At 41.2% G+C, this 11,979-nt stretch overlaps 1 protein-coding gene and 1 long non-coding RNA gene across 5 annotated transcripts in view; one reads left to right on the top strand and one right to left on the bottom strand.

Moving 5' to 3' along the window:
• thrb (thyroid hormone receptor beta) overlaps positions 1 to 11,979 on the top strand; it is a 99,571-nt gene that overhangs the window by 1,008 nt on the left and 86,584 nt on the right. The window lies entirely within an intron of this gene.
• On the bottom strand, positions 1,249 to 7,974 carry LOC147818737 (uncharacterized). 2 transcript variants are annotated; one of them, XR_015437688.1, is made up of 3 exons: positions 7,710 to 7,974; positions 6,710 to 6,884; positions 1,249 to 4,178 (listed from the first exon to the last, which is right to left on the bottom strand). It is a non-coding gene; the product is annotated as an uncharacterized LOC147818737 (long non-coding RNA). The 2 variants fall into 2 exon arrangements; XR_015437689.1 differs by lacking the exon at positions 6,710 to 6,884.

Raw genomic sequence — 11,979 nt, 5'->3', positions numbered from 1 at the left:
TTTTTTTTTTTTTTCTGGTCGGGAATGAGACGGCGCGAAAAAGAAGGGAGAGTTTATCCGAAAAGTTTAGATGTACTTTAATCTGTGGTGTTTTTTATTCGCGCCGAATTGAAGCCCGGGTTGAAACGAGGCAGGAACTCTGTTGAAAGTCGTTGTTGCTGGTTGTTAAGTTGATCAAAAAAGCCAGAGCAAGTTAAATAGGTGGATATTTCGGGGGAGTTTCTGTCGGTGCCGAAGAGCAACGAACCTTCCCGAGGCTAGCCTCGTTTTTTTTCTTCTTCTTCTTTTCTTCTTCTTTTTCTTCTTCTTTTTTTTTTTTCTCTGAAGACTTGACGGAGTTTTTATGGGCCGAGGGTTTATCGCTTCCGTCGCAGCCTGCGGCCCGAGGGCAGGCGTCCAGCTTCGGGGTGATAACGCTGGTGTGGCACGGTCTGGCTCACTTTTTACTCCCGTGGCCTTTAAGGACATGTCAGTTCCTCTCCGCCGTGATGTAACCGCGCCGCTTTTTTCGCTCCGGCAGCACGAACTTCGCTGAGGCGCCCGATCAACATCTTGCATGTAAAAATAAACAGGCATATCTTTTCCCAGTGCGTTAGTGACCTTATATGTTGGGGCTTTTCTGGACATGACGGTTCAGTGTTTGACATTGCACAAACAAAAGTCTGCACGAGCCTTTATTCCGGGGAGGGGGGGCAGATTTGTTTGGGAGTGTAAAGTTGGCTTATTGACAAATATTTATGAAGTGTCCCTTTTGCCCTGCCGTAGTTTGCAGTAGCACGGCATGATGACATGTTACCTTCATGAACCGATACCTCCATGAGCATAAAATGATGCCTTCAAAGGCTGTCAGAAAATGCAGTAGTGCTTGTGCAGGAACGATCCGAGCAAAGTGTGTGTGGGATGGGGGATGGATGTGGAGATGTGAGGGGAGGATTGTGCCAAAAAAAAAAAAAAAAGACAAATGACCAGAATTATGAACATTAAAAAAAAAAAAAAAAATTATTAGTATTTATAAAACTGAGCAACAGATGAATCTTTTCAGACACTGGTCATCATCAGTCTCTGGTTTAATGGGGAGGGAATGAAAAATACAACCTTTTAATGAAGTATCATATCAATTCAATTAAATTTAAAGTCAAAATATATTTAATAATGTCAGTATGATTTACTTTAATATCATATAAATTAACACAGTTCATTTATTTGACTTTGTGCACACATACCTTAAGAAGTACTTTGGAAACGTCATAGAAAACGGCATTTTTATTCACAAACCAGAGGCAGCAGTAATCATGATAAATCGTATCGACATCATGCAAAATGGGAGTTTCCCAGGGACAACTGAAGGCAGCATTAGTTTTCAGCTGAGGGTATTTAAGGTCATTCCATCTGCCTATTTGCCACTGATTTGTGGGAGCTTGCGTGAACGGTATCAACTGGCAGACAGACCCGGCTGGTGTTTGCAGCCTGTATATCACAGCACGATGCACGCAGCAGGTTTTTAGAATAAAAAAAATAAAAATAAAAAATGACGTCATGGATCTGTGTTCGGTTGAAACAGTTTGTGACACCGGGCTGAAAAGCCGGAGAATCTCTGGTATAAAATGTCTCTCTCTTTGTTGTGTTTGTTGAGACTTGTTAGATTATTTTCAGGTGTAGAAGGACGCTCCGCCCCTCTGATGGCAGTAGTGCATTTAACATAACAAGCCTCGACTGTGCGATCAAGACGTCTTTGATCTGTGGGTATCTTGTGAGTTGAACTTCACAGCCGGGCCTGTACGACACTGTCGCACTATTTCTTGGTAAATTATTACATGTAACTGATTCGGATTAAATTTAGCAAATTAGCAGGTTGATTCAGGAGTAGTTACTTAAACAAAACCCAAGATTAGATTCAGTAACAATTAACTAAAGAAAAACTGTTTTCATTCTCCCACGAGCAGCAGTTTGAATCGACTGGTATTACCATAAAAGGCAAAAAAAAAGAGAGAGCGTCATCACATTTAAAGCATTATTTTTTTCATTTGGCATAATTTATAACTTGTGCACGGATCCAGCAAGTGATACATTACAATCCATTTGTCAGCTCTACAAGTTTTATCATGTGGGCCTGTAGTTTGAGAGCAGTAAATATTAAAGGCCTTACACACTCATGATAAACCCACACAGGTGTTTTCACTTACTTAGCCTGTTAAGACCTTTCTGAGGGGAGTGTGGGTGTGTGCAGACACAGTTTGATTGACATCGCTTTTATTAGTCTGTTTTATCGCACTCATTAAGGCAGAGCAACTTTATTTAATTGTTAATAAGTTAATTAGATAACTTGATTGATTTATCGAGACACTTTATCAAGAGTTTAAAGCGGTTTGATGCTGCCAGTGTTAAACTGCACCTGGGCAGACGTCCAATCAGAGTGAAAACACCTGTGTGGATGTACAGGGCTTTGATGTTCATGTGGTACAGCTCAATTAGCCCATTAAAGGAAGGGCTTAATGAACTCTACATTTTGTTCTTGCTGGAGACTCCACTGTGACACGCCTGTCTCCACAGGCACTATAGGAAACATAGGAAGCCATGACGGCTGGTTGTAAATAACTGCTGCGACAGTGGCGCTGGTATTGCGTCTGTGTCACAGCAAAGTCTGGTTGTGGAGACACCTGCTGAACCACCACTGAGGCGGTGTTGGAGACTCTTGACAGTTGTTTATATGTGCGTGCGTGGACAAAATTTGTCGCCATGATGGTTTAGAACAATGTGAGTGCAGGCCTACCTTCTGTAAAAGAGAGGTGAGTAAAGAAATCGATTAATTAGGTGCAGCAGTTCTTTTTAATCGGCAGCCTGATTGCTGAATCGATATCAACAGCTAGCAGCTAATTGTTAGCAAGCTTTCTAGCCCTGATAGCATCAGTGCGTGAACCAGAGAACTGTTTGTTTGTTCAGTATCTCGCTCACAGTGAAAAGATCTTAATGTTTAACAGCCACTGGTAGTTGTTTAACTTTCTGCTATCTGCTAACTGCTATCTGCTAACAGCTAGCTGTTGTTGCTTGTCTGTGTGTTGACCAGAAGCTTGGTGCTTCAGAATAAAAGCACCAGTGGTTCCGCTTTGATTTATTTCATAATAACAGAACTTTATTTAACTAAGAAGCAGAAAACTAATATATTGGCTTACGGCCAAAATGACACATTTATTTGCTTTTAGCATTTCTGTCAGCGTCACGGCAGAGCATAATAAAAATAAAACTCTTGACTCACGTGATATTTGGAAACATGACTCATGATATACAGCTCATGTTTTCTAGAGGTCTAGATTCAACCTTTCCCCATGGTCAAGTGTTGAAAAAGTAAAGCTAAAATTGCAATAAATCAAAATATCAAATCGCAATACTTAGAAGTCGCAGTACATATTGAATCAGCAGCCAAGTGAGTCGAGATAAGCACATCGTCCCCGCCCTAATGTCAAGTGTGCAGTGTGCAAATGTAATTAGTCAGTTTATTGAAAAGTATATTGAAAGAAAATTAAATATTAACTATTCTGATAACAGTTATTTGTCAGTTTTAAAGCGAAAATGCCAAAACTCTGATGTTAGTTGTTAAAACTTTCAGTTTTTTTCATCTTACAGTATCGTAAATTGAATCTTTGAAAGTCAGTTTTTCATTATTGTTTGATTTATTTATTTATTTATTTTTTATAGACCAATTGGATAATTGTGGGAAAAAAAAACCCTGCAGATGAATCAATAATGGAAATAATTAGTTAGTTAGTTGGTTGCAGCTCTAGGAAACTGGCAGTTACCCAACATTAAAGGACTCATGTCTTGTGCTGCTTACATTCATTTTCCCACTTAATTTGATTAAAAATGATTGACTGACTGCGATCCTTAACACACCACAGTCAGTATATAATCACACATTAACGGTCGTCGGCCTTTTTCTTGTTTCACGGTAGAAAAATGTCGACAGGTCGCAGAAGGAAGGTGTAAACGAGAAACACAAGGTGCTTCAGCAGGATCATCTCATGAGTTAGCAGGCGCCTGTTGTTGTGGTTTGACAGGTGATCTGCAGATTCTCTCCTTCAGGGCTTAACTGTTTTCACCTTTCAAGTGAAAACAACTTCGCCGTGTCCCAACATTCCTCCGCCCCGAGGCTACGAGTCGCATTCATCTGTGCCGCGTCGATTCTGCAAAAGAAAAGAGCAAATACCGCCGTCTCTGAAATGTCTCAGTCTGTAATGTGATACCATTATTATTATTATTATTATTATTATTATTATTATTATTATTATAGCACTGGGAAGACTTTAATAACTTCTGGGGAAATAATTACATTTTCCCCTTGTACTCTGGAACAGATGGAGCCACAAGTGTATTTTTTACACTTAGAGTTTATTTTCTTGTATTAAGTGAGTAACCGCAGTGAGTGTGTTGAGGTTTGAGCTCTTCTTCCATAAAGTCTATAAGATAAATGTGAAGTAAAGGAAGATAAGACTTCTATAAAACGCTCAGGGGGTTGTCTTCTGATTTTCTTTACTGATTGTAGATTTAGGAGTAGTGTATTACCCCCCCCCCACCACCACCACCACCACCCCACATGGTGCGATGTTATCACACTATCGCTCTGTTGTGATACAAGCACAGCCAAAGCCAGTATTCACAACTGGTGCTGTGGCTCATGAGGCCGTCGGCTGTGTAAGTTGGCAAGAGCGTGATTGTTTGCAAGTACGGGCTCATTCTGAAGGCAGCGATGTCTGCTATGAATTTATCTCTCTCTCTCTCTCTCTCTCTCTCTCTCTCTCTCTCTCTCTGGCAGCACCAGAATGGAGCTTTGTCGTAGCGTTACCATGAATCACTTCTAAAGGCCGCGATTTAACTTATAATCCATGTTGCGAAGCGACTGAATAAAAGGTTGAACGCTGCTTTTAGGGTTTAAGGTGGATAAGTATTCGAGCGTGGCTTAATCAATGTATGAGTTATACAATTACGCACGTGACGCGGACTCTCCAAAACTGGCAAAAGGCAGCGAAAGGTTTTCAGACGAGTCACAACCGTAACTAAACATATCAATAAGTAATACAGCTCGGATCAGCTGATTGTCCCTGAAGCGCTGCCTGTTGTGTGTGAGGTGCTGCGCTGTGATGTAAGAGCAGAGGAGATCTTTTGTTCTGATTTACCCACGTGTACTAAATAAGATATAATAAGATTTCCTCTATCAGTCTGCAGAATCTGCAGAATTACAGCAGCGGAGTGACAGAACCAAGAAGGAAAAGCTGTAAAATGATAATATTAAATACTTAAAAAAAGATCAATCATGTAATAACATAATTATTTAAATCCGGTTAAAATCATGTTTTGTTTCCGAGACAAAGACAGATTTTTCTATCCTTCCTGAAAAAATGACCCAGTGGAGAGAGAGAGAGAGAGAAAGAGAGGGAGAGAGGGAGAGAGAGAGAGATATGAAGGTTATAAACAGCTGTTTCTACAGCCGCTGATTTTGACAGAATATTGTGATCGCTCTGGTTGTCAAAAACATATACAGTATAAATAATTCATGCATTATTTGTGATGACAATTCAGTTTTAACAGAGCCATAAAATATATGACAGGATGACAACACGAACAGTAAATAATTAAACTAAGCTAACTTTGTGGGCGTTAGCATGCAGGCTAAAATCCTCAGACCCCTGTTACGAGTTTATACAGTGATGGTAAAGTGCACTTTCTGCTCAAGGAATAAAGTTCTCTTAAATCTTAAAGAGTAAACTCCACCAGTCACTATATTACACCATCGATTGATCCTGGTGCCAGGAGTTCAGTCCCAGCATCCCTGGGGGGTGGGGGGGTGGGGGGGTCATGCATATAGAGGCTTGTTCATATTATACAGTTAATGTTCCCGCTGCTCACATCACAGCTATTGCTGCGAGTAAATCTCCCACATATTTCATCAGCTCCCTGTGCCTCGTCACTGAACCGTTACCACTTCCCCGCCACATGTGGAAGTATTTAGTCGTAACTTGAACATGGACTATTACAGTAAAATTGCATAATTGCAATCATGCATAATTCACCTTACAAGTCCCCCCGCCCCCCGCCGCCCCTAAAAGATATTACAGTGCTAACAACAGCAATTAAATTAATTTATCTTGCACTTTACAATATTTAGTAATGGTCACAAGTTAATTTCTAAGCTCCCAGCTGTGGGTCTCACAAGGAGAGAGATGATGCTTCAGGAATCCGGTTGTTCAGATAAAGGTTTTGAATGGCTGCAATCGACTCCTCATGCATTTTGCACGTGTTGACTGTGTTGACTGAGCTATTGTTAGTGAAATCAGTGAGGGCTGCAGGTAAGAGGATCCAAGAGCTCGCATCCGGAGACAGCGAGTTGCGTTTATAGGGAGGATTACAGTTGGCAACCGGTGCACAGAATCGAGCGCACAGGAAGCTAACAGGTAAACAGGAAGGTAAGCTTTGAACATTAAGGAAACTGGAATGGGAACTCTACTGATTTGACACAACAAGATGAGTGAGCTAGTTTTGAGGAGCAGCTACAGTTGAGTAATGTCTTCTGTGACTCTGGAGAAACTCTCAAAACCCTGAGAATCTCAGCTGTGATTTGGAAACTTCACACTTCACAAAGCTCCTTTTAATGAATGTGCTGAAACAGTTTGTTTAAAACGCACAGAAACAAAATGTAAATAGTTTTAGGGGGAGTTACCTCCAGAGCAACGCTAGCGGTTTCCCCCTGCTCTCAGGCTTCATGCTCAGCTCGGCTAATCACCGGCTAGCTTTGTACAGTGCAGCACTGATTATCATGGCTCCTGGAGACTGAAGGGAAAGACCTGCAGGCGCTACTCACGAGCGAAACAATCCTCCACCAACGCTGCCATTTTCTGATTTAAAAAAAACAAAACATATTTAGTTTGTATTTTTAGTTAAAGTTAATATTCTCCTAAAAAACACACCAGAATAAACGTTAGTAAAAACTAAAGCAGTGAAGCACTGGGTCATTTTTCCTAAGGATGGAAATATCTGTCGTTGTCTAGGAAACAAAACATGATTTTAACCAGATTTAAGTAAATATCTAATTGTGCACATTATATTATTATATGATTTATCTTTTTTAAGTATCTGATATTGTCATTTTGCAGTTTTTCTTTCTGCAACTCTGCAGATTTCCTCACCGTGGGACTGATAAAGGAATATCTTATTTAGTACTTTTCTGTTTTTTCCTTTCTTTCTGTTACACTAACATTATTATTGAAAGTGCAGCTGCCAATTCATCATCATTTCTTATTTCTCAGATTGATTTGAACGCAACAGCTCAACTGTAACTATATTTCAGTCGTATATAAGCAGTTACATCATTAACGTAGGCTGTTGCCATTTCCTTGGAGATGCCTTCATGCCTGAGTGTTGCCGAGTAACCGCCGCCGCAGCCGCTGAAGGCGATGAAATAAATCCAAAGGAAGGGCGTCGTGTTACCTCGGCGATATGGAAAACGTTCGTTTCACGGGACAGAGCGACGCGCTGTGTAAAGGTCGTAAAACCTCCCAAACCTGGGCTCTACTCTTCTGCTCAGGTGGATGAAATCACTCCTTATTTCACTCTTTTCTACCTACACACCTGTCTGAGCGGCGTGCTGCAGTAACCGAGCGGCTGCCCGTTCCTCAGTCTGTTATTCACACGTTAACTACAAGAACTAATTATTCACTTACTGTCAGATCTGTGCCAGTCCTTGACACATGCTGGTGTCACAAGATAATCAGTGTTATCTGCTCTGATCCGTGAGTCGTCGTAAAAAAGATTTGGCTCATCAGCGTCGGGTCATTATCTGAACTTCAACTATGAATCATGTGCAACTGCTGAGTAATTCATATTCACGCATAGAAAAACTGAGGAGAACTCAAATTGCAGTTCATCTTGTATTGAAGCTCAATGTGTTTGTGAGTATCAAAGCCGTCCGTCCAGTGTGAGTTGACCTTTCGCCTTCAGTCCGACATCAGAAACCCTCGGCATCTCAGACCTCTGCAGCCTCCCGACAGCTACAGTGCAGAGTGTAATGAGTGCAGCATGGAAAAACATATGCTGTTCTGTGTTGCAGTGATTACGTACTCGTCAGATACGTTGTTTGTACCGTTTTGCGACCTACACGCGCTGAACGTCAACAAGGAAAGTATTTTGTCGGCACATCCTGGTGTTAAAAACCGTGATGGTGACAATGAGACAGAACTCTTGACAAACTGTGGCGGGTGGCGTGATGATTGGCTGGCTGAACACACTGTACTCTGCAGCTGTCAGAAACAACTGCTCACATGGCGTCCAGATAAGAGTTGGGTTATGGGGCCTTTTTTTTTTTTTTTTTTTTTTAAGAATGACAGCAAGGGCCTTGTATTTATGCTTTATCAGCAATGAAGGCATCAGATTTACTAATAATTAACTTTGAAAAGTTCAGTTTGTGCTGAAGTGGAGTTCACGCTGTTGAATTCACTGTTGCTTTCTAAGGTCTGTCTTGGAAAGTCTCTGTTGGGTGTTCACTGCCTTTAAGTCTTTTTTGCTGGACCGGCCGCTGACGAGCGCGACATCTGTGAACTGAGTGAGTGAGTGATCAAGATACACCATTGGTCGGCCGGCTGAGTGTTGGACTTCTCCCATTGGCCGTTGGTCTTTCAGAATGATTTGATTCGACCAGTTTCTATTACATCATCAGGGGGGATGGGCACGAGTACTCGTTGTTTAATAGCTCAACTCAGTCGGCGTTACGTGCACTATGGCCGCCGTGACCAGGAAAAGGTCACTCACTCGGTTTCCATCGTTGGCTATTTATTTACATGAATGTGAAAGAATTAGACAGTGATGTTCTCCAACAGCCAAACAGTGGGCTCGGTCAGGGAGGTCCGTGTCCGACTGAATTGATCATAGCGGTGTTTTAGCACAATGCCTCGTTTTGATGATCCGCTCTGTTTAAGTTACTGCGTTATTTTTGTTTCAGGAATTTCTCCCAATGCTGTCGATGGTCAGTCCAACCACAGAACAGTCTACAGTGCAAACAATATCAATCATGCTCCTGTGACCGTGGCCTGTTTATTTTTATCTTGCATTTTGAGATGACTTTCTATTAAATATTTAGTTTGGCACGCCTGGCCGAGTGGCGCTCTCCATGGTACTGAAGAGGAGGGGGGGGGGGTTAACCTTTTGTTTTGTCAGGTGTGATCACATCCCCTCAGTGTCAACATGAGAAAAGTACCTGGAAAGAAATTCTACCTGGGATTTATGACTGATATGATTTTTAACAAATCACACCCACACTCGGTTTATACCTCGTCTTATTTAGATGCAATGTGGCGCTAACATCAAAGCACATAGTACATACAGTCACTTGGTCTATTACAACCGTCAATCCTAAAGAGGTTAACTGTAATATTGATGATAAACTGTGTGGCCGCTGACCACATGTCATTTCTACTCCCCAGCCTTTTGATCTGTATCAGTTCTGCCCACATGTGCTCAGGAATAATGGGCGTTTGGCTGAGTTGGCTCGTTAAACAAAAACAAAACGGCATCATAAATACTTTATAATGCTGCAAGTTCTTGTGGGTTTGTGGTAAATGAGGGAAAACAACTCGATGTTACATGGCTTAAGCTGTGAAAAATATAAAATGGTGTTAAAACTGGCAGTGTCTGTAGGATTTTCATACTGTTGCTCTAGAGAAACTTTATTCTTCTGGCTCGTTTCAATCGACAGTCGTTCCAACATAGTCGATCTGTGATTGTGGTTTTAAATGCTTGCCGTACGGTTTTACCTTTCTAGGATAATGATGCAAACCTTATTAATGAGGCTCTGTTGTCTCTGATCAGTGATCAACTCAACTGGACACTAGGATTTAAAATGCTAAAATGCTTTTGTGATGAAATTAATTTTCCTTTGGAATCGCCGTGAGTTAGCGCCATTGACCAATAGCAAAATGGACCGTTGAGGGGTCGGAGAGCCAGAAAGTTAAAGTCAAAGGTTAGGGTTAGGTTAACCCTAGTTAGCATCTCTTCAGAACGGTTAGTGTAGTTAGTATCTTTTCAGAAGTTAGCATGGTTAGCATCTTTTTCAGAACAATTAGGGTAGTTAACATCTTTTTCAGAAGTTGGCATCTTTTCAGAACAGTTAGCATGGTTAGCATCTTTTCAGAACAATTAGTGTAGTTAACATCTTTTTCAGAACAGTTAGCATAGTTGACATCTTTTATTTGTTTATGTTGTTAGCTTGTAAGTGGCAGTGGCTGACACTGTGTTAATGCTAATGCTAACTCTCGCTCCTGTACTGACTGTAGGTTTCAGGTTTATTTTGGGAGGAACATCTGCTGTCCTTCCTTTAACCAAAAGCTTCCATGCAGCAGTCAGTGTGGATCCTGCTGCTGCTGCTGTGCCGTTGAGTCAGTAGCTGAACCTGTGTCCTATGATAAGGGCCCCAGTTAAATAACAGAAATGACTAAGCTTCCTGTAGCTTTGTACAGCCTGTCATGTTTTTCATTAAATCAAGACTGTGAAGTGAGAGAGCAGGTTCAGAACGTCACACTAAAATACAATACAGTAGGTATTTTTATAAACTCCAAGCTTCCTGACTCTGTCTTTACTAGAGTTTATTAAATCTGAGCAGATCATCTAAAGTTCTGTCTGAAGAGGATCACTGTGAATCTCAGGTGTCTGCACGGTTTGATTCATTTCATCTCAGTACAGTTTAATTTAGGGCTGAACATATCGCAATGATCGTTTTCACTGTGGAAAAATATAAAAACTCTGCCGATGTGATTTTCGTTGGGTCCTGTTCATGTCTGCAGAATATGATTTTTTATTCCTGTAGCACCACAATGCTTCACTTATAAAATTCTGTTGTGACACATTTGACCTTTTTTATCAGAAAGATTGCAGCTCCTGTGATCTGGATTCAGCCCTAATTTAACTCAATTAAATTATGTTCATTTTGCTTTACTGGCATGAATGTCAGATGAAAGTTTAATACAATTCAATACAGTGGAAACAGCTTTTAGTGATCAGTGTTACAGTGATCAATAGAGATGCATTGGTTGCAGTTTTCTTGTCCGATTCTGACCTGCCGTTTCTGATTTTGGCCGATTGCGATTTCCGACACGTTTCGACATGTTGTCACTTTTCGCTAATGAACAAATCAGTTTATAATACATCACTGACTAATTAACTAACTTGTCTGATTTAGGTTTGATTGTGGACACGGTGTCAGGTCGTGTCTGTGCCGTCGTGTGCGGGACGTGAAGCATTGTGCAGTGTCAGTTCGACCGGCACAGAGCCGGAGATCTGGCTCCAGCTCAGTGACTTATTTTACCTGCTCTTCCTTATTAAATCAGTAAATAGCAAAGTTTTCTGTTTCATTACTTTATATACAAATGTCAATGAGATGCTGAACTGCACGAGAAGTTAAAAAAATATTTGGTTATGATAATAATCTGCTTATAGTACATCGGTTTGACCTGGACAGACATGAAGAGGTTTCCACTGGGATGAGATGATGGATAAAAGGAATTTATTTATTTAGTCAAATAAAATAAATAAAGATTAAAAAAAAAAAAAAGAAATAGGGGTGAACTTTTTGTCATATGAAGGTGATAATTTGTACATATGCTTCACGTCCCTCTCTGGACTGAATCTGTTGCTTTTCTCTGTCATTTATCTCTGGAGTTTGTTTTTCTGGAGTTCGAGTTCAAACTTTGTTTGGGTCATTTGAGGACACTCAGATTTGGAGGCTGCTCCAGCTTTGCCTTGGCTCGCTGCCTCGGCCGCTCGTGCTCTTCCTCTCTCTGAGGCTGTGTGCACTCTGCAGCGGGGTTTCTTCTTCTTCTCCGGCCTCTCTGTAGCTGGCTGCACGTACGGGCCGCCGAGCGACACTGCCGACACATCGCTCCACGGCAGGAAAGGTGTTATCCAGATGTTGAAGTGCTTCTTGTTGTTTCCCGGGGTTTGGGG

Source organism: Seriola lalandi, unplaced genomic scaffold, assembly GCF_002814215.2.
Source record: "Seriola lalandi dorsalis isolate HSWRI2012SDOR001 ecotype SW California unplaced genomic scaffold, Sedor1 jcf7180002054505, whole genome shotgun sequence".
Classification (NCBI taxonomy): domain Eukaryota; kingdom Metazoa; phylum Chordata; class Actinopteri; order Carangiformes; family Carangidae; genus Seriola; species Seriola lalandi.
Note: the sequence above shows the minus strand (reverse complement) of the source record. Positions and strands in the feature narration are given on the sequence as shown.